We start from the raw sequence: 21,765 nt of genomic DNA, 5'->3' as shown, positions 1-21,765 counted from the left end.
GTATGACGGTCTTATACACGTAACACACTACTCAGAAGATTGCTGAAAATTCTTCGACAGCTTACCAGTAACCTTATGAGTAGTGCATTACGTCTATGCTTGTATCGCGATATCTCGTATATCGTAGCATGAGGCGGCCTGGTGCAGCACATTCAGTTGCATGGGAACATAAGAAACGACAGATTTAGCTGGGTTCCGGGTGAATCTCTCGCAAAACCGAATTAGTTTGAAAATAAGTGTATTTCTTTAGAAGTGCACTTATTTCATGGGACAAATTTGTAGCTGTTCTGTACTGAGAGGATATAAATAAAGCGCATGACCTTATTTGGTTTGAACCTGACAAGAGAATACCCGGAAGAATTTTGAGTTATTTAAACAATAAAAATGCGTTTTCTATTTTGTAGCGTCAGGTTGTCTTCGTTGCTATCGTGCAGAGTACATCAAATGGTAAATTATGATGGTATGTTTTTTGGTCCAGGGCATAATGCGCATTTTACAGGAATTGTGGTTATCTATCGTCAAGTGTGCGCACTTTACAGGAATTCCGGTTATCTATAGTCAAGTATCAGTAATTATTATTTCCAGCTTGTTTTAGTGGAACTTTACCGTATCTTCGGGTAGCTGTCCATACTTCCTCATCTACCTGCATACGCCTTAGTGAGATCGTACGAGGAAAATATGCTTTTATGAGAAGAATTTGTTACTTGCTTTCGCGACCATCAAAAATTGGTTTGATTCTTTACTACTTGCGAGTAATGCAAATACGGAGACGAATATCTTTCCCTGGTGTTCAAACGGGACAACTTGGCCAAGGCAGCTATGCATCAGAAACATGCAAACGAAGTAATAAAAAACCGAATTTCGAGCTGGATTCTTTACTACTTGCGAGTAGTGCAAATGTTGAGTCGAATATCTTTTCCTGATGCGAACGAAGTAGTAACAACCAGAATTTCAGGTTTGTCCATTCCATCTACAATTTCTAAAGTAACAGGCTATCTCCAGGTTTATTTCGGAAAGTATTTATGGTACAGAAACTTTGTTGACTTACTGAGGGACCCCATGGACATTCTAGTCGATTAATCGCAGGTTGCACAGTGCAACAAGATTCTCGTGCAGCCGTGCGTAGTTCTTCCAACGGGTGGCACGCCTTTTTTCCACGTGATTACTCCTATCAAGTTACTCCTACACGTTGTAGAACATCCCGTTCCTGTGCTTTCCCTAAACCATATGACGTTCAGCAAGTCAGAGCCAAGATGACATCCGTCGCAAGCAACTCTAGACAAGGTGTTACTTGACGCATGCCTTTGTACTACATTCTCTCGTTATTTACAGGTTTCCACACTCTCCGTACCCCGGTTCTGTATCTGTAGAAACGTTCTGAAAACAGATTAATTGTGTGATACTCTAACTGAGTGGAGAATGCAATCCACGTTTATCTGTAGGAACCTACCTTGTGAAAATCCTGAAAAATAAATATATTCCACATAGCGATCGAATCCTGAGTTTCCTATGGTCATACACCAATGTTTCCCCCTAAACAGTTTGAATCTGGTCTCAACTTCGGTGGTCGGCCATACTTTGGATTTATGTTGGATGCTGAAAAAAACAGTAAACCGGGATCGGAAGCGCTCATTTATCCTGTGGAAAAGTGGAAATTGGATAGAATCCAATGTCTCTTTAATCAAACATTTAAAACATGCCTAAATGACTTTGAGTCAAATCGATGACTTGGCCCTTGTGTCAGTATCTGCTAAGAAATTTGATTTTATCAAATCTGCAAACAAAAAGTGGCTCCTAATGACTGTGGTGATTTTACGGTTTTGATAAACAAACTGTTTTCCTGCTTATTACACAGTACGGTTCAGATGAGAAACAGATCAGGTGTTGCATCCGTATCCCCCTAGTAACCAGATTTTGGGGTCAAATTGGATAGGCGAAGATCGGGGAGGAAAGTCGGATTTGCAAACCAGATTTTGGGGTCAAATTGGATAGGCCAGGATTGAGGAGAAAAGTCGGATTTGTTCATCATACTCACCATGATACTACCGCCCAACACAAGCTGTTAACGACAAACAATTTGTGGTGGTGAAAACTTTGATTGCTCATAACTGAGGGGGTGAGGAATCTGTTGACAGAATGCGAACGACTGCTCAAAGTGTTATCAATTAAATCAATGATTATGTTGATGATGATGATGATGATGATGATGATGATGATGATGATGATGATGATGATGATGATGATGATGATGATGATATAAAGTTTAGAGATGCACACCTGAAGAAAAGTTATCCCATTAGTTTGACAAATACGGAACCAGTCAGATGGTAGTGCTTGTGGTGTGTAGTTTAGTACTGTCTGCAAATGTAGCTAGCATGTCCCGAGATAACGATGGCAGAGTTCTTCGCAAATAAACTTCGTCCCGGGAAGATTATCTAAGGAGCCTGTTCAAAGATTTTTAAACCATAAAAACAACAACAGTGGTTGGTTCTTTTGGCAAAATCCAGTCATTTTGGTTTTTATCATTTTGCGGTTAATATTGGGATGTTATCGCTGGGAAATAGGAGAGCCAACTACAACAGTCACCCGGGGTCGTCTGTGTTTACGGCGGGAGGCCAGTTTGCTCTAGCGACTTGTCAGCACGGCTTTCTGGCCAATTTATCCCGTCGGATTCAATATTGAATCCTTGGCGAAAGAAAAAAATTCTGGAAAAAATTCTTGCGGTGAATGACTAACCAGAGCAATTTTAAAGCCACATCGTTCCTCTTTCCTTTGGTATTCAAAAACAGTGTTTTCACGACGATGTGTGACCGTCTATCTGTCAACATGATGCAGATACTCCCAGTAGTTCGACGACTCGAATTCCCTGCCGCACAATTACAAATTTTCATTCAGCAGTCAACAAAAAAAACATTCAACTGCTAGTAGTTTACGCTACACCACCACTGTCAACAAACAGCTCACCTGCGGTCGTCCTGACTCATGTCAGAAGAAAAGACTGGGTTCCTCGTCAAAGTTTATCCAAATAGCCTTCTGATGAACAGCACTCAACTGACAGCTCTAAAGCCAAACCGGATGACCGTGATAAAATTACTTGACGATTCAACAACCCGGATGCTGGCATTTAGTAGAATAATTACTTTCCACTGTTGCTATCGCTCCATTGAATCACATACTAGAGGAGAAGTAGAAAGCCGGTTATGAGTTTACTGAGAACTATTCAACAGCTTATGACCGATTTTTCCCTTCTCGAAGCTCAGTAGGTGCAGTTCCCGAACCTTCTGTTTAACCGATGAGCTCCAAGAGGAGGACGACTGGTCCTGGTTTGTCGAAACGCTTTCTGGAACCCTGTGAGCAGTGTGTGACGTCTATGCAATCAATACATTACGATACTCGTACACACCAGTGGATTATGGTCCGACTTACGACTTTATAAGAACAGCTGACAGTTGGTTATTTATGTCTCCTCACCCGTTAGGCCGTCGTAACTATATGCCTGCAAAATTACCATTCCAGTGAATAATAAGGGCAGCTTTTTTTAATGAATGCCTAAAAATGGACGACATACGTTCCGAATACTACTGATTTAAGTCCAATTTAGGTCTCGATCTCAATAAGTGGTGAAACGAGCTGGTTATGTCACATGACTTTGATAAGACAAAAATGTTCGAGTTACTACCAAAGAGCCACCCAACCCCAGTTGGGGAAGTATAACATGATGATATTCTGATGAGATAGAATGCATCTAAAAAGCCGTGCCAAAGAATAAATTTTGCTGCACATATTTCCACAATTTTGCGTTTTCACGTCACCCCCCACAAGGTATATTCTTGCACTTTCCGGCGCATTCAGAAAACCACCCCGGAATGCTCCAGTTCCCTAAGCAAGTTGTGACATTGCATCTGAGGTTTGCAGTAGGAACAATCAACAGGCCGCAGATTAGCTTACATGGCGAACAATTTCACAAGGTGTGTGAAACTTTCATGCTATAAATCGTCATTCTGTACGTTCTGAAGAGTGACTGGCTGTAAACCCTACCTACATCCAAGTTAGTCGTAATTTTTGCTCATCTTCCGTCAGTCCAACGCTTTGGCGTTTCAACTACGTTTCACAATAGGAATCAAAGTGCTTCGCACTGTTTCTCGACTCTTCAGAATGGAACGACTTCACTTATAGGCCGCACTTATAAGCCATGATTGGCCAGAGTATCCATGTACGCCATTTGCTGCTTTTTCAAATTTTCGCTTTCTCATTTTTTCCATCGTCCGTATTTGGTGTATTGGACAGAATACATAGTCATGGAATCGCAATGAACCTCCCTGTCATGTTTCGTAAAAACCCAAGACTCTGTCTGCTTTCCTTTTCACTAGATATAACGAATGACTTTCCGAGGGATGTTACTACTATCAATGAATTTGAGTAGTTTGGCACAAACTCAGCTAGAGTAGATTCGGAACTTGCACGGTCGTCTTCCAACTTCCTAATTTCGGTGACCTCTTCTCAGTATCTGACCACTTCTGCATCTTGCTTTCCGTTTACTTTTATCCAGCACTTTTTATTAGGCTGCTATTTTTCGTATTCACGTAAAGTTGATCCATTGTTCTGTGATTTTAACCGTTTTAACTGCGATTCGATGAAAAACTATAGTCATTGTGATGATGAACAGAGAACTGATGACATGATTTCATGAATGAACCAGATAATGAACCGTATTCACATACGTTACACCCACGCACATGTCCGTTCTAACTTCACCACATACACTTGGACGTGCTGATGAGAGTGACAAGGTAATTTACCCTTCTCTAAACTTTGGAAAAAAAAACTAAAACGTAAACAAAACATTACCCACACCTCTACGACGAATATAGTAGGTTGAATTTGGCCAGAAAGATTTGATGAGTTGATAATGTTATTGAGGCAAAATTCTGTGGTTTATTGCTGAATCTCCCCGCGTAACCGACATCTTGATTTAGGGTGTATTAGCTGTTCTTACTGGCTCATCGAAAACACTAAGATATTAGGAGAAAGGCATCTACGAAACCAAATAAATTTTAACTCAGTTAATGGATCTATAGCCTTAGGATACAGTTTCATACTGGATAAATGTCGTTCTGTTTGCAGTTAGGCAAAGAGAGGTTTGCCTACTACTCAAAATGAATTCAGTAGTCATGGAGAAGTATATAGGTCTATACTTGAAGCAGCGATCGCATGGGTAGAGTAACCCAAACAATTGTGTCTAAAGCCTTGCATATCATATGAAATTGTGAGAAAATCCACAAAAAGGCCACAAGAAAGTGTTTTTTACGCACCAGTCTTTTTGACCTGACCAAAAGCCCAGACACACTGGTAGAATATTCATCAGGATGACAGAACGGAAGTGGTGAACACCTGCGTTCATTAAAAAGCCATGCCATAGTCTCTACATACAGCTGCATCTCTGTCTGCTTCGGGTGTTATTTTGTTTACGAGTCATCGTCACTTAGGAGTGACTCAGACGGGCTGTTTTAGCTTACTGAATTACAGTGTCTCTAAATAACGTTACCCAAACCGCCTTGTCGAAATCTCATGAGCCTTACTGTTGAAACGATGAACACAATACTGATAACCTCGAAAAAATACAGAAAATCCTTAGAGAGGTCATTCGGTTTCCATCTGACAGGAGTAAGTAAGGATCACAGTAACTCTAGCTCGAAGTTCTGATACTACGGACTACTACTGTAACGGTAATACTACTGACGGGGGGTACGCGAGTAGTATGTGTTGTTCGTGGAATTTCGCTTTGCGTCTTTTGAAAAGGGGAGATCTGTTGCGAAATTTATGGAGTTGTTTTGCAGCATTTGCTTGAATTTGAGCGGTGAATGATTGGAGTTGATGAATATCCAGGAAAGTTCAAGAAGACGCGTTCAAGAGAAGATGGATGTCCAGTTTTTGTAAATAAGATGCAAATGAGACCTTTTCTTCGCTGTCCAATGGTCTGTAACCGGTCAGTTGGCATTTCCTAATAAATAAGTCCGCAGCGGAGGTCTTCTTACTGTCACTACAAGTGAGCTTACCGTGCGAAGTAGCGGTCTTGTGACCCAAGCGTCCGCATGAAAGCATGCGGACTACCATGTTCTCGGTCGTGAAACGTTTCCCATTATCAACACCACCCACGTCTTTTAAGAAAATAGCCATCCAAGCTCAGTTGTAGTTAACTCAACTCAGTCAGAGTGACTCCGTGAGTCTCCGCCAGATTAACTTGAGATTATTAGAGGAGACAAGAGGAAGGACTATTGTGCAAGTGTAAAGTAAGCCACCCGGTTTTTATATGTTCATTCCTGAAGACATTTGCGAGGATCACGTGCCTTTCAGATTGATAATCATTGGTGCCCACCAATAATTCTGGTACAAAAAACGCTAATAACGGTAACGGCTGTTTCCTGCCGTCCAGAATCACCTCTTTGCCGAGGAAATGACCAGAAAGCGTGGTCTACTCAAGGTATAATTTAGGAATTTTAAATTTCATCATCAAAAAACACGAGTTCGAGTTGAGGAATAACTTATCACTGCCTGGCTACGCTCAGTGGGTAAATATTCTATCGGTAACACACGGAAGAATTTAGGCTTGGCATTATATGGTGGACGTGAGTGGAAGAATGCGAGTGACACTACCAACGACTCAGCCCGTCGGTGGGAGACAAACCTCCACACGACAACAGCTCTACTTCCTGCATGAGTAGCGTAACCTATCGACCGCCAATAAACCATCCACAAGTTTGGTTAATGTCTAGTCAGAATGATCGATAGATGGTCAGATTGATGGCTACAGAAGCTCACAACCACATTGAGCGAGAATAGGCGACGAGCAAGAGAGGTCTGTTTGAGGACAATAGGACCAGACCTCATGGAGCAATTCAGCACGGCGTTAGAACGAAGAGCTACATCTACTGCTAAAAATAAGAAAGCTCAGCTGGAAAAAAATTTCAGCCCTGGTTCCTAATCAGCCTGAAAGAAGTAATCATGACAAAGTTTGGGTAAGGAATCCATCCGAAAGGCAACTGACGAAAGCTTAAAAAATAGTTCGCATCAAAGTGCTCAACTTCAGCTTCAAAGACGCGACAAACCTAGTGGTGATGAAACCTATCGGACTCGACGAAAACTCCCAGCAACAGCTTTGTCAAACCATCATTTCAGTCATCATGCGAAACAAGCCACTCAACGTGTTTCCCGACAAAGTAAAAGAAGCAATGAACGACAATTAGGATTTAGAAGGACAAAAACGAAATCGTCGTCTGTGCCCCATCGAAATGCTCAAACTGGTCTATCCGCCGTCTGCTCACAAGTATGAAAGAGAACAGCAAATATTAGGCAACACAACTCAGCCAATGAGTTATTCGTTTTTCGTCCAATGAAACGAATAAGTTCAAAATTTGAACTGATAAGAAGGACTGAGTGAAATTTAATGACTCCAGTGCTTTGGTTATTCTCCCACTCTCGAAAAATGCCCCACTACCATTCCAGTATCACTTGATTTTTCCAATAAAAACAGTAAAAGTGTAGGCATCTTGCATGTAATATCTCCCCTTTCCAACCAAAGTGATGAAAGTATCAAAATCTGTGACTATATTCAGATAGTGTATTCTATTTTCTGACACAGTTCTTCTTTCCTCTACCTAAGACGGTCATCAAACAGGTTTCAACAGGTTCGCCCCCGTTCATTCGAATAGGTGTTTGTGAGCTAGTGTGCGTGAAATTTCAGTGTATCCAACCGAACGTGCTCACTTGGTGCAATCTGAAATTTAAGGTAGACAGGTTGGTTGTGGGACACTTGAAAGAATAGAAGACCAGTTCTTGTTGTCCATAACGAACAAAAGCTAATGTCATGCACGTATCGCCTGTGAAACGGTGCTGGCCTACAAATGCTATCCTACGCTTTTTGAGTCTGATCTAAGATCTAGTCAACCTCAAAGGTGCTGTTACGTCGTCATTTTGCTTCCTAGATGGCATAAGTCTGTCCTTCAGAAGTTGGTCAGTTTTTAAAAGTACATCAGAGACAACCTCAGCTCATTACACACAAATTCACCTAATTATCTAGAAAACAGCGTATAGGAGCTTGAAAATACCTAAGTTGTTGTGTTGAAAATACTCCTTGAGGTTGTTCTTAGTGCATTCGGTTAAAGGTATTTTCAAACCGGTTAATCTAACGTAATCAGCCATAAGCTTCATTTATCTCGTTTTTTTTAAAAAAACAGCTTAAGCGATTAGCGGAGGATGGCCTAGTGAACAGGGAGTAGCATTCGATCGAAATATGATACACTTTGAGGAAGAAGACGATTTGGTCAGCGTTTTCCAGTTATATTGTGTACATTTTGTTCTTCGTTGTTATATTGCACTTTATTCAATTAGTATATTGCATTGTATTATTGTTAATTAGTCCGGTTTTACTGGCAATAAAACACTAAAGATTGGTCTTTTTAAACAAATGAGTTAACTGTGAGTTGCTTTGAAATCGGTGCGAAATGAAATAAAAATGAAAAAGTTGCGCCCCTTATATACCAATGAATCGGACACACTACCGAAAGCATCGATTGGCCCCGATCACCATGACAAAACTTTTCTATGAGCGAACTTCTGAGCGCTTGTCCCTCTTGACCTTATCAGTGGTTCTTCAACCCGTAGAACGTTCAAGGTCATTGAAACATACCTCTTGACGCAGAGATTACTGTAGAAATGACATGACCTCGTGTTTGGTCTTGAGGATCACGTCACAGTAAACTAACCAGACTTCTAATGTTAAGTAACGTGTCCTGATCTGGCATGTTACTTCGGCCTTGAAAGCTTCACTTCGATGCCGTCTTTGCTTCACTTAGAAAGCGATGTCCAGACTGAAAATTTTCAAATATCTTCATACTGTCAGAAAATTCATCACAAATACTCATCCTGACTTCCTTGGTTGGTAATGAAATCTCGGACTATGAATTGTTAAAACGCGATGACAATATAATGAGCTGGTTGCTCGCTTCTGGCAGTCGCGCAACTGTTACTCATTTTAGTCTCTCCCTACTAACATACACTAAAGTATTAGTAAAAAAAAACAACATGAAATGAACGAACATGTTTTTAACGCCTTTCCCCAGGCCAAGAACAATAGATTTTACGTAGTACCAGTTGCCAAGGTGGATGAACAAAACAGAGAGCGGGAAAAGGCATGGTTTGAAGGAAAAAATAGGTTTATTGCGAAGTTGTGATGAATGAGGAGTGCCTCCACCCAAAACCGACAGTTCAAACCCATCGATTGAGGCACCATTCAATGTATGACTCAGGCTTATGTAGATAAACTACAGAAGCTCGAACACGCCGTTCAGCTTTTCGAACGTTCAACCCACACAATGCGTTGTTACAGGAAGGTACACACACCCTTTAATTTGTGGGTTCATCATGAACAACTCAAAAAAGAGTTTACTACTCATCTATCCTGATTTGCTGTCGGTTGAGTTCAGATTAAGTGCGAAATGAATAGATCCTGACAAACCCCACGCATAGGCAAAAGAAGACAGACAGTGTCAGAGGATGTTTCGTTGAAACTTCATTTCTCCAGTAAGTGTGACTTTTCTGACTGTACCGAAGTCCTAATCTGTGGGCCCTTGCCATGAATTCGGACGAGAATGGCTTCATCAGGCCCATCTAGACTTCTTACGTTCCTTTCGCGCATGTTCTGGGCCTATTGGATCTACAAAACTCTACACAGAAGCTGAAAGGTTTTGCTCCATTCGGCAAATTACATTTCAATAAACTTATCACACGTCAAGGACAGAAATCGATAATTTCAAAAGTCTTGGTCAGTAGATGGGAGTGCTGACCATTGCTGGCAGCGATCGTTAATTATTCCGCAAAGTACGCAAGGAGAACGTAAAGCGTTCTGGAGAGAGCCTAAAATGATCCAACGAAAAGTTCGTGATTTCTCGGGGTTTTCATGACACATCCGAATTTATTGCTGAAGTGTGCTGTGGTCCCGGCAATTCGTCCTGGGATTCAAACTGAGCAAGGAGGGTTGACAACTTGCTGTTCGCCAAAAGTTATTTGAGTTCATCGTTAATGCCCCGCTTTGTTTGGAGGTTTGTTTCTAAATCCGTCCGTTCATCGTCCGTAAAATACGATGAACAAATTGGAAATAAGGCTGATGGAAACCGACCCCGAAATAAATGGAGCTGTCGTGGGGTTTTTAGCGAAATCTCAACCTTGGTTCGTAGACGGGAATGTTTTGATAGCTTGAATATCCTTCTTGCTGGAGCGTAAGACAGCCCTTATGCAATAGATTCACCTAAAACCCATTACATAAGAGAGACCTAGCCGGTTAAGTCCGTCGCATATATGTATATATATATGTATATATATATGCTGAGTACGTACTATTCTCAATAAGGTCATTAGACTTTTCTAGCGGTTATCCAACCCTCAGTTCCACACGCTTTATTCACTTGGGAGATTACCTTAGCAGACACGAAACTCCATGGTTACCTACTCAACACTAGTCCAGTAGAGTTATCCTGATCGTTATCTGTTTTAACCTGTGGTTGTGTACGATCTACTCTCAGCGGTTCAAACCGAGTCTTCTTGCTACGGTCAAGGCATCACCATCGTTCAGGAGCTGAATAGAAAAACAAAGATGTTTCCTTGGATCACTGCTAGTTATTAGGTTTATCAACAGTGTTGGACACTCGACATTTTAGATCTCACTGAGCAGATCTACTTCCCGATTAATTGCCAAACACCGAGTCGAAGGTGTGAGGAGTGAAACACTCCTTTGATAGCTGGATTGGTGTTGACAATACACTCGGCCCTATCCTGTGTTTAAGATATCTCTCGACGGAATTTTTCTCTTAAAGAATGAATAACGTTTCTGCGAAAGATAGTCGGGTTGGTGAAAATGTTGCGGGACTTATCAGAGAGGCCCAACTCGCGAATTTCCGTCCAAACTATTTCAAAAGGGGACCAAAACCAAACTTGTTTTCCGTGAGAACATAAGACTGGAGTTAAACCCAAAGAACGCTTGAAAGCATTATGCACTGAGGCTGACTTTGGAAACTGTGGTTTGCATTAGTTGTGACTAATGATGACTCAACTTCATGGTGACAGATCCAGGAGAATTAATGAAAGTGATAACCATTTTCCCTATCGTGTTTCGGTGTCGCCTCTCGCTTTTTTACCCACAAACTCAACTTCTTTCTTCCCAGCGATTTCCAAAAGCACCCATTTCATCTGTGCCCCAATGAGGCACGTCGCATTTTGATAGACTATTCCTTGTCTTATTGAGCGTCTCTTCTTTTCCTTGACTTAACTGTTTACTTTGTTCAGGCCTTCAAGAAAACGCCCAGTTGTCAGATAATTGTATTCCTAACCCGACTTTAAGAACGGAAGGCCAAGGAAATTTCCCTCGCTTGCTTGTTCTTCGCATAAAATCGATTTTTGGCAAATCCATTGTTCGAAGAAATGATGAAAAATTTGCCTGACAAACCCGCTGAGCACTGGGTCCGTCGTGATTCCTAGAACAGACCACGGAGACACTTTCAATAAAACAAGAGGTGAAGAGTGTACAATCAAAAGACTGCCACAAAAAACCTATCACTCGGAAGTAAATGGAAGCTTCTTAATGCCGAGTAAACTGTCCGGATCAAACGTCTTCGCATCTACCTCGGGAAGAATCAGGATTTGTTATGGGAGAATAGCTGCATGCCGAAACGGAGCCATAAATTTTCACCGCCACACGTGGCTACTCATAAGTAGGCATGGAATTCGTAGGGTTTACATGTACAGTGCTGTCGTCTGGGCGAGACCTTTACGTTAGTCCTAGGTAAAACTGAGTAAATATACTCAAAGCCGGCTCGCCGTTAGCGATTGTTTACTAGTTCACCTGAATGTGAACTCCACTAATATGATTTAACAGGCAAGTGTGTCTACGGTCTTCGCAAAACTGGAGCACTCCAACTCTAAGTGGTGTGTGTATAGTTGATCTCAGTCGGTGTAGTTCACAGTGTTGTTTTCGTTTTCTGACGTCTCCGGGTTTCCACAAAGTGATCTTTGCAACTTCGATTTCATTCCCCTTCGGCTACATCTGACTGGTTGGATGGGGAAGCAGAAAAAAGGAAAAAAAATTTAAACCAAAAAAGGGAAACGTCTACCTACTCTTTACATACCTAGAGTACTTGTATTCCGTTGTTTTCTATCATGCAAAGGTCAAATTGTTTACCACATAGAAAAATTCCAAAGTATGGCCATAGAATTTTTGATGGTCACGTTTTGTTTTGCGCACTGTTCTACCGCGTTTTCAGGGCATCAAACCAAATTGGTTTCCAAATGAGTGTATATTCGTCATTTGCGATAGTTCCATTGTTCTGACTTGGCCACTACTCCATTTTTGATCTTTTAGGCCAGCCAGTCAATACACTATTGCTATAATCTTACTTATGGCTTCCGATGGAATGTCATTCACCTGCCAGAACTTATGCGGTTCCATCGACTACTGGGAAGGGGTAAAACCTGGGTGGGCGCACTGCAGGACACGAAGCGTAAAATTTCGTTTTTATTTGAGACCCTAAACCCTGGATTAAATGTATCGAAATGTTGCTAGCTCTGCTGCACTAGATGGTTGTAGGTTAGGTGACTGCTGATCTGTTCACCTGACAATTTGCTTGCAGACATTTCGTCACCAACTGTGGAAAAATCATCAGTGACCCAGCCAACCACACGCTGATAATCTCTCCATGACTGATGACGAAATGTCTGCAAGTAATTTGCCGAGCTCGGCGAACATATCAGTAGCACCTTGATCGACAACCAACCCCAGGCTTGACCAAGGCAAGTGCTGAGATGGGGCCCTGTGAGTTGCTCCAGGAAGCGATGGATCGATTACAAACATCTGCCAGAAATCCGCTGTGAAAACTTTTTGCATCTGCATGATTCAAACATAAAATAGAGCAATAGAGCAGTTAGGCGTTGCAGGTGTGAAAACCAAATTGATTTGCAAATGTGTCTATTTCTCGAAAACTGTCCAATTTGGGTTCAAGTAGAACATAAGGTCAACGGGAACTGGGGGGGCTGGGCCTACCTGATGAGCCCCAAAAAAGGCGGAAACGGTCGTCGGCTAAGAGTTTTCATCAACCTTGTGAGTAGTTTCCTTTATGAAAACTCTACAAACACTTGCGGAGTCCGGGTAATTCCTTGTACGACAGTATACTGTGATATGTTTTCCTTGAAGCAAGTGTTAGATAGCGAACCGGTGCTATTCGAGATAAGTCAGTGTTTCCAGGATCCCGTGCAAATGTTTGTGATGGATAGTAAAACAGGTTTCCTGCTAACTAATTCAAGACTTTTGGACAGTGCTTCACGTCTGTGCTCAGTCTTACTGGTTTATTTTACAACGCGTCCCTTTATAGCTAATGAGACACGAATAAGTTTTGGAAGCAAATCTTTGTACCATGGTCTCGTACACACACACAAGTACGTTCACCTGCACTGAAAGTTTGCCAATGGGACTGCTTCGACCTCAAGAAGACAGTCATGCAGTCAGGCAGCTTGAGTAGTAGTCAGTTGTCTCAAAGCACCAACACGCTGACCTGCTGTGGTTAGACAGACAGGTTCTGTTCCACACCTAAAGGTCATCACCAGCAATGCGCATCTCACGAAACTTAGGTAGGTTTCGAACTCGCATTAGTGTACACTAAAATATTCAGCCAGGAATGACTGACGACCAATGTCATCAACTCACACTTGGGCGAGGTATCCTGCCACTTCTCGGTCAATCACGTGATTGACTAGTTCCTCCGGCAATAACTTCTTACATGGGAGGTTTAGACCACATGAGAATAATTCCTGGTAGTTTGTTGACATCAGTAAATGTTACCTTGCGGAGTTGATAGATCCTTATTCCTTCCAGTCGGCGCCAGTCCTTCGAAGGTCACGATCAACAACTTCTCAGCTTGAAGGACAAACTTGCTGTATTCTTTCTCACAATCCTTCACAGGTTTTGTTCGATGAACGTCAGCCATCCAATCGAAACATATTCAAGCAACATTCGAACCAAGGAGAGAAAGTATTGTTTACGTACAACGATGTGATTGGTACACAGCCGTGCCTAGGTATATAAATTCTTGTTAAAACGTCGTGATCTAACTTGTATCCCCACGCTGATCAGTGAGTTTCAATATGCTATTTGGTTAAAAGTATGTTGTATTAATTTGACCAATATTCGGCCTGACCGAAATGACAGTGGCAGCGATAGTTTCATCAGACCTTATGGTGAAGTTCTTTGTCCGTCGAGTTTAGCACTGTTCATCATATGACCTGTCCACAATGTGCGTTTGTCTGTAGCCTGTTTGATGTCCTGTCGATCGAAAGTTCATGCCTATCGAGGAAAAAGTGCCAAAAATCGGGGAGTAGTGATTTTTGCCCTATTGTTTCCTGTTGTCTGATCCCCAAAAATTCACCATTGCTTAGGAACATGGGTTGCGCGCAATTTCTTTTGCTAGCTTCATGAAAATGATGTTGGGTACTCCCCAGGCAGCTGAGATATCGGCCTATTTTCCTCTAATAAAAGCCCATCCATACCAGCTAAATGGTCAATATCTAATCACCTCGAGTTGCCACTACGAACTGTACCGTTAGTTTTTTCCACCTATGAGACAAAAAGTGCATATTAAAACACTACCAGATTTCTCGATTGCGGTTGCTTTGGTGTGGTGTTGGTTTTACGACAAAACGGACGTACTAAAGACATGTTTTCCTCACTTCCTAGAAGTTGTGATAGTGTTGAGAATGTTTTGACAGAATGCCATGGCATTGCCAAATGAATCTAGAATACAGTGGGGAGCTCGTTCACACTACGTGTACCTTATTTAAGCTCCATGGATAAAAATAGTTCGTCGACCATGGCATGCTAAAACAGCTCACATCTATGTGGTTGGACGACCGGCCTGCCTATACTGTGCTCCAAAAACATCTGAAAACAACCACTCTGTCGCTTCTGTGCAGCAGGAGATCTGGGTTTTAGGATGAACCTTGAGCGTATAATCAAATGGGCGTATCCGCTTTGATCGGAGGCCAAACTTGCCCAAAACTCATGACCAGTGATCAGTTCATAATGAGCTTGTTTTTGAGTGAATCCTAATGAGGCACTGTATGTCGATGGATAACGAATTACTGTCGTAGTTGCAGCCAAAATGTCTGCCGATAATCAGGTTTTCAAAACGATTCTAGTTAAAAAAAATCGCTTTAGGCTTCAGTTAACGCAAAGAATATGCATATATGCATATCTATATTTTATATGTTCCTGTATATACACATATATATAAAAGGTCAAATGTAAACCGCATCAGTGAGTATTTCGAATCTGAGCAGCTCTCCAGAGAATCATGTGCCCTTGGAAACTGGTAACTTTTCATGAATGCTTGTTTGCACATTGATAGCCCATATTGGATGGACAAACATGTTGATTGATACTGGATTAAAAAAATCAGGACAACGAAGCCGCCTTCTTGGTTGTACATTCGATTCCTGTTGCTTTTGAACGAAGTCATACCCACGTGAGATTACGGACTATAATTCAATCCATACTTCATTCCGTAAGTAGTCAATCTATACTGAGAAGCCGAGGAGCACTGTGCAGATGTTTAATCTCATGAAAACCCAGGAAAGTTGGAACTCATCACTTCCCTGCTGACAGTTTGAACGTTTAGGCTGATCAGCTGTGTGATTAACTCGCACTTGGGCTAAAACGCCATTCGTGGATCAACCATAGAATTCAAATCAAGTGGTCACGTGCTATTTGGTTTCTCCAGTGATCACTTCTCCGGAAAAAGTTCACTCGTAGCGTGAATTATTCTTTCAGCTGAGCTGAGCACACTTCACTTTGTGAGACGGGCAGAGCAAATGATTCTCAATAAAGATGGAGTAGCTGTAAGATGCTCCTCGAATGTAAATGTCCAAATTTCTTCAAACGATCATGAAAAGTTCAAGCTGGTAATTACTTTTTTTACTCTGGATATAGTGAAGTTGCACATAGAAAAAATTGACACATCAAGATTGTGGTTTCGAGTATTCCGGTACCTTGATGTTTCCCCTGGTGGGATTTCGCTATTTACTATTCGATCGATTAAAGTAGAAGGCTCAGATCAACAGTTATGGGCTCTGAACCAACATTTGCAGAATTTTGGAAGAACTCGGTGTTCGTTTATTTTAGTGACCGAAGTGCCAGTGTTCGGTTTGATGTTGGTATTGTGGTCTTTTTGATTTTGGTGACGAGGATCGCAAAGGAACGACTCAATTTTTTTTACGTCATTCCAACTGGTTTCTTTATGTTTTTATGCGGTATTTTCCGATCATGTTCCTAAACTTTTGAATAATTACCGTTTACTAAAAACAGCAGGAATAAGACGGTCAATTAGGGCTTGAAACACCATAAAGCTTAAAAAGTACATTGTCTTAACACCGCCCTGGGATTCCTCAGACTCTTGTGCATAAAATGATCTTTGTCTAGCTTGTAACAACTTGAGCCGTCTCTTTGGCAGGTGAATTTAGCTGAGGGCTACACACACCTGGTCCAATGAGTGAGCTTCAGTCAGTTATTCATAGAACATGTGAAAATTCTTAGACAGCACTTTACATGTGTCACTCTTTTTGAAGCTCATCAGTTAAGCCAACACTGGATTGTTCGGGATTTTTCATCAACCTTGTTAGTAGTATCGAATTGAATAGAATGCTTTGATACCACCAAATCATACCAAACGAACTATGAGACGTTCTTCTTGCAGCACGATCGTAAATACAAGATCCAGCTGGGATGCATTTGAGTCTGCACAGTCTACACATGACTATTTATCTGTTCACGCTCCAGTCATCCAGCTGCAACGCATGCCGGGGCAGTCCTAATATATGCTAGAATCAGGAGTTCCGACACAGTTTGCTGGACCATTTCCGCCAGACCTATCTAACTGCACTTTCCATGTAACTATACTACTAAATTGAAAGGCAAAATAGAGCTTGGCTCCCAGACATGTCTGGTTCCTCTGAGCCTGGAAGCATGTAAGTGCTGATTGGTTCCGCTACTGGAATATGCCGGACCAATCACATTCGATTGTACTTAGTAATCTTGTTGAACGGCCTAATGGTTACTTTGTGGCCCCAAATTGCCCAACCAGTGAACAAAATGGTAAGCCGTGAGGACGCGAAAACCCAGATAAGCCGATATATGCACCACAGCATGACTCCAGCCTAGCGGCTAGTACACTAGAAGGCCCATAGTAATATGGATTGAAAAGAATGATTGTTGCTCAGGTGCGCAACAAACCATGTTGCTTACCACACTGAGTTTCATGTGCTTCTAATTTGTGATTGGTAATAACCCCTCTATTAGATGACGGATCACACCATTTTTCCTGCAATGTTCAGTCTGTACCCCCGCTGGTTTGATCCCTATTGTCAGCTGACTGCTTTCATCCTCAGGGAGGCAAAATACGTCTTGACGCTTTCTTCAACCTGCGTGGAAGAAGGTAGAGTGTGATAACACCACACGATTTCAAATCGAGTCCCGGAGTTCGTTACCATGATGGTTCTTGTGGTGTTTTAGTATGAAGCTGGTCTTGACTGATTTGAAGCACGTCAAAAGTACGGGGCTTGTTGCAATAGATGAATGAGTGTTTGAGCACAGGGCTTCAACCAATGTGGTAAGCGATGCAGGCTGATAATCCGTCTTATCATGAAAGCTGCGAGCTGCAGGCTGATAATCCGTCTTATCATGAAAACCACGAGAGATTCATGAAATTGCTCCAATTTTAATCAGAATCTCGTCAGCCTAAAATGATAAACCAAGGAGCACGATGCGACTGTCCCATTTTTATCAAGGTTAACTAGAACAACGCACCTCACGGGCCTTTTGGGGTGACACATACCCCTTGACCTCCTAGCTGGTAGTTTTGACCAGTGGCTGATCAGCAACGGACAAGATACCGTAACCCCATCCTTCAGTCACATCTCACGGTCAACTTTAAACTGGCTCATCGAGTGACGAGTTCTTAGTTGGAAGGTTCACTCTTGGTGTAACTTACTCTACCTCTCACTTACTTGCAGTCTGTTGGTAGTATGTGTACACTTGAAAATTGGGGTCCAAATTTCATCCTTTAACTTAACTAACACAAAGACGAGGTACTTTCTGTAGTTATTCCATCCGTCTTGAGTACTGCTGCCTTTTCTGTAGTTATTCCATCCGTCTTGAGTACTTCTGCCCATCTGAATGCGAGTCAATCATACGTCTGATCCGTAGTTCGTCAACGGAATGTTTCGCCTTCATCCACTATCCTGAAGGTGGCCGGTTCAAATCTCCCTGGATTTGATGAGGTGTGCACCATTGATAATCCCCATCTGCAAAATGCTTCTCAGCTTTTCTCCTTCTAATATCTCTTCAATTCCGATGTAAACTAGTTGAGCGAATTTTCTGATCCACGTTAAAACGAACATACTCACATGCAGCCTTGAGAAGATATTTGGATGGTTTGTAAAGGTTACTGACGGTATGCTGTTTAACTTCGGCTTGCGAAAAAAATACCTAACCATTCTGGAAACAACACGTTCTGATAAAGTGAGGTCCTGAAACCTGAAACTCCTCGGATGAGTGGCTTGTTCGTCGTGTGCAATGACATAGTTGTTATAACTTCCTAACGGACTGATTACTGTTAATCGCAGGTCCAGGCGCCTGCCGACCAGTCTTCAAAGTTGTGGAGGTAAAGTAGGCGTCTCTAGTAGCCAATATACCCTGGTGAGCCGGTTGGCGGTCTCAAACAGCTGAACAAAAGAGGAATCCAGTTTGGATACGGCGTCGGTTATCCTTGGTCCCCGCGGCTCATGCCAATGGTTCTATTCTTGACTGGGTTCTGTAGTGACCACTACTAGTGAAAGGAAGAAGGCTCTCACTGCGGAGTTATTTATTAGAAAATGCCAACTGACCAGTTACAGACTACTGGACAGGGAGGCAAAGCTCTAATTTGCATCTGCTTTACAAAAACTGAATATCCACCTTCTCTTGAATAAGCCATCCTGAACTTTCCTGGATATTCATTGACTGTTCCTCAAATCCAAGCAAATGCTACGAAGCGACTCCACAAATTCCGCAGTAGATCTCCCTTTTCAAGAGACGCAAAGCGAATTTGCGAAAAGAGAACATACTACTCGCATGCCTCCCCATAAGTAGTATCACCGTTATCACCGGCTGGCGGTTACAAATAGCTGAAGGAAGGTAATGGGTTCGAATCTCTGTACATAACACCCAGCCACTGCTTTTGAACTTATTGGCAAGGCTGTCCACAGTACTGACCCCCTTGGTCTTTTGCGAAGCCACACTGATAACAAGAAAACAATCAAAACTAAATGAACAAAGTCAGCTGAACTCAACTACTCAACTCACTTGGAACTGACCTCATCCAGCTTTCTCCGTCACATGACTTGTTGTCTTTCGAAGTTTCATGTTTTGCTACCGTACTGTTTAAAACCAAATGAGGATCGAGCAGAACAAGCGACAGGCTCGCGGTAGATGTCTCTTTTGCTGTCCAAGAAAGCAGATTATAAACATCATGTAACCGATCCGTTTCCGTGTAAGTAACGCGATCCCTTGATCACGTTTCAAATTCTTCGTTCCATTGGCTATATTGAATTGCCGAACAAAAACGAATGCGATTTGATTTATTTCTCTTGGAGAAAAATACCTCCTAAATTTAGTCATCTTTAACTATGCCGAAATTCGGTTTCCTCTGTTTCGAACAACGGCATTCGATGAGCACCTAAGGCTAAAAAAATCAGCTAAAATCTGCCCCCCCCCATCGACTTATAAACCGTTCATTATCCTGTCTCAGTCGAAACATTGTTGGCCGGTTCGGTTTATGCGTGACAATGTATTCACCCTTCTCGGTGGCTACACGTCACACTGAACCATTTGAAAGCAATTAACGGTTCGGGCGGGAGGGAGATATAGGCTAATAGCGATCAATTATGAGCCGTCCTCTTCGAATCTATTTCCAAACTTGACAGTACAAAGTAACCAGAAGTGTGGCCAACTATTTTCAATCCCATTGTTCCGGCAGGCTAACGATTCATGTTCAGACGTACTGCCGAAGTTAAGTCTGTACTGGTAGGGCTTATCCTATCCAAAATCTACCCTTGATTCCGAATCCCCGTGGTCATGTGTAGGCGCGTGAGATAGGTATAATATCCAACTGCTATCTTTGGACCGGTGCCTGTGGACTTTTTGACTTCCGCACACGTTTCATCGCATAATCTCATGACGATATGAACGTGAATGATCTACTTGTCTCTTATTATAATCCAGTAGATCTGGGAGTCACTGTATATGATTGAATGCATCCTCATGAGTTGTAATGTTTTCTCACAACACAAATGACGTCCAGCCCTATGCTGTCGAGTAGTCGATCCGAGAAATTTGTATGTCTGAGCATGAAATGTAATGGGTGCTGTATCAACTAAGGTGTACGTGAATTCAATCTCTCTAGTTCATTGGCGAAGTACATTAATTTGCATATCAACTTGGTTTTGACCTGACACTCGCCTGGAGCTCATTCGAATCTCGTTTTGGTGCTGTTAAGCTGATTTGGTGCAATTTAGGTTCAATTGGAACACAAAATTAGCGAAAATTCAGAGACTGCGTCTGATGAATGAGCCCCAAGAAGGGCGAAACCGGTCCCGGGCTTTTGAAGCCTTTTCAGCAACATTATGAGTAGTGCCTTACGTTTACACAATAAATCGTTCAGCTGAAACACCCTTTCGGTGTTTGGCTGCCAGGTCGCCAGAAGCTGGGTTACTACCAGGTTGCCTCAGTCTACACAGGAGAAGCCGAGATCTATAAGTCGGGTTCGAACCGCGAAATTATCAGTCAGTAAATTGTTACCAAGTGAGGCGTCAAAGACCCATAGAGTGATAAGTTTCATCGAGGGTAACAGACCAGGAGAAATCCGGTTACCTCACCCTACTTGCCTAAAAACAGCCCCCCTCCCAAGAACCAAGCCGGCTCTCCAGAGTCAATCTTACCTTTTACTTTGGCCACTTTTGAACTGTTCATCAGCCTCTACGTTCTGTAAGAACTGTTTTGAAAGTCAATATTTTAAATTTTCTTCCGTAAGAAGAACCGGAACTCCAACAGAAATGCTCAGTAGACTGCAAGGTGTTTTCCTTAGTGCGAAGCAAATAACTCTCAGTAATTCTGAGTCAAAAATTTTGTGAAATTATGCGTGAATGACAATTCAAGCATAACCGTGATCCGTTCCTGCATCCAGAAGCATAATGATAGTTTCTTCGCACGCAAACTCCATTGTTGTTCGTCGAACAACAATTGATGAGTTTAAATAACTCACCCTACATGTTCGTTAGACCTACACCATACTTTCGTATTCACTCACGAGGACTGAAACAAGTTATATCATACGACGAAGCAAACAGCAAGGAAACTGAATCATCGCATCTTTGGGAATACGTGTCGAATCTACCTAAAGCTAACGAGGATATTGTTTGACTTGGTTGTGTTTATGGTCCGGTAAACGACCTTTGTGCACGAAAATACAACCCCGAGGTTAAACGTGAACAGATGCACCTGGCGAAAAGTTGTTGCTTTCTGATGTAGGTTTATCGCCGACTATTCACTGAATTAGACAGTGGTACGATAGACAAGAACGCGGTGTATATCCAATTTTAGGAGGATGCTTGAGCTGCAACCCAGAAGGATTCACCACC

Source organism: Opisthorchis viverrini (genome assembly GCF_000715545.1).
Source record: "Opisthorchis viverrini unplaced genomic scaffold opera_v5_85, whole genome shotgun sequence".
Taxonomy (NCBI): Eukaryota; Metazoa; Platyhelminthes; class Trematoda; order Opisthorchiida; family Opisthorchiidae; genus Opisthorchis; species Opisthorchis viverrini.
Note: the sequence above shows the minus strand (reverse complement) of the source record.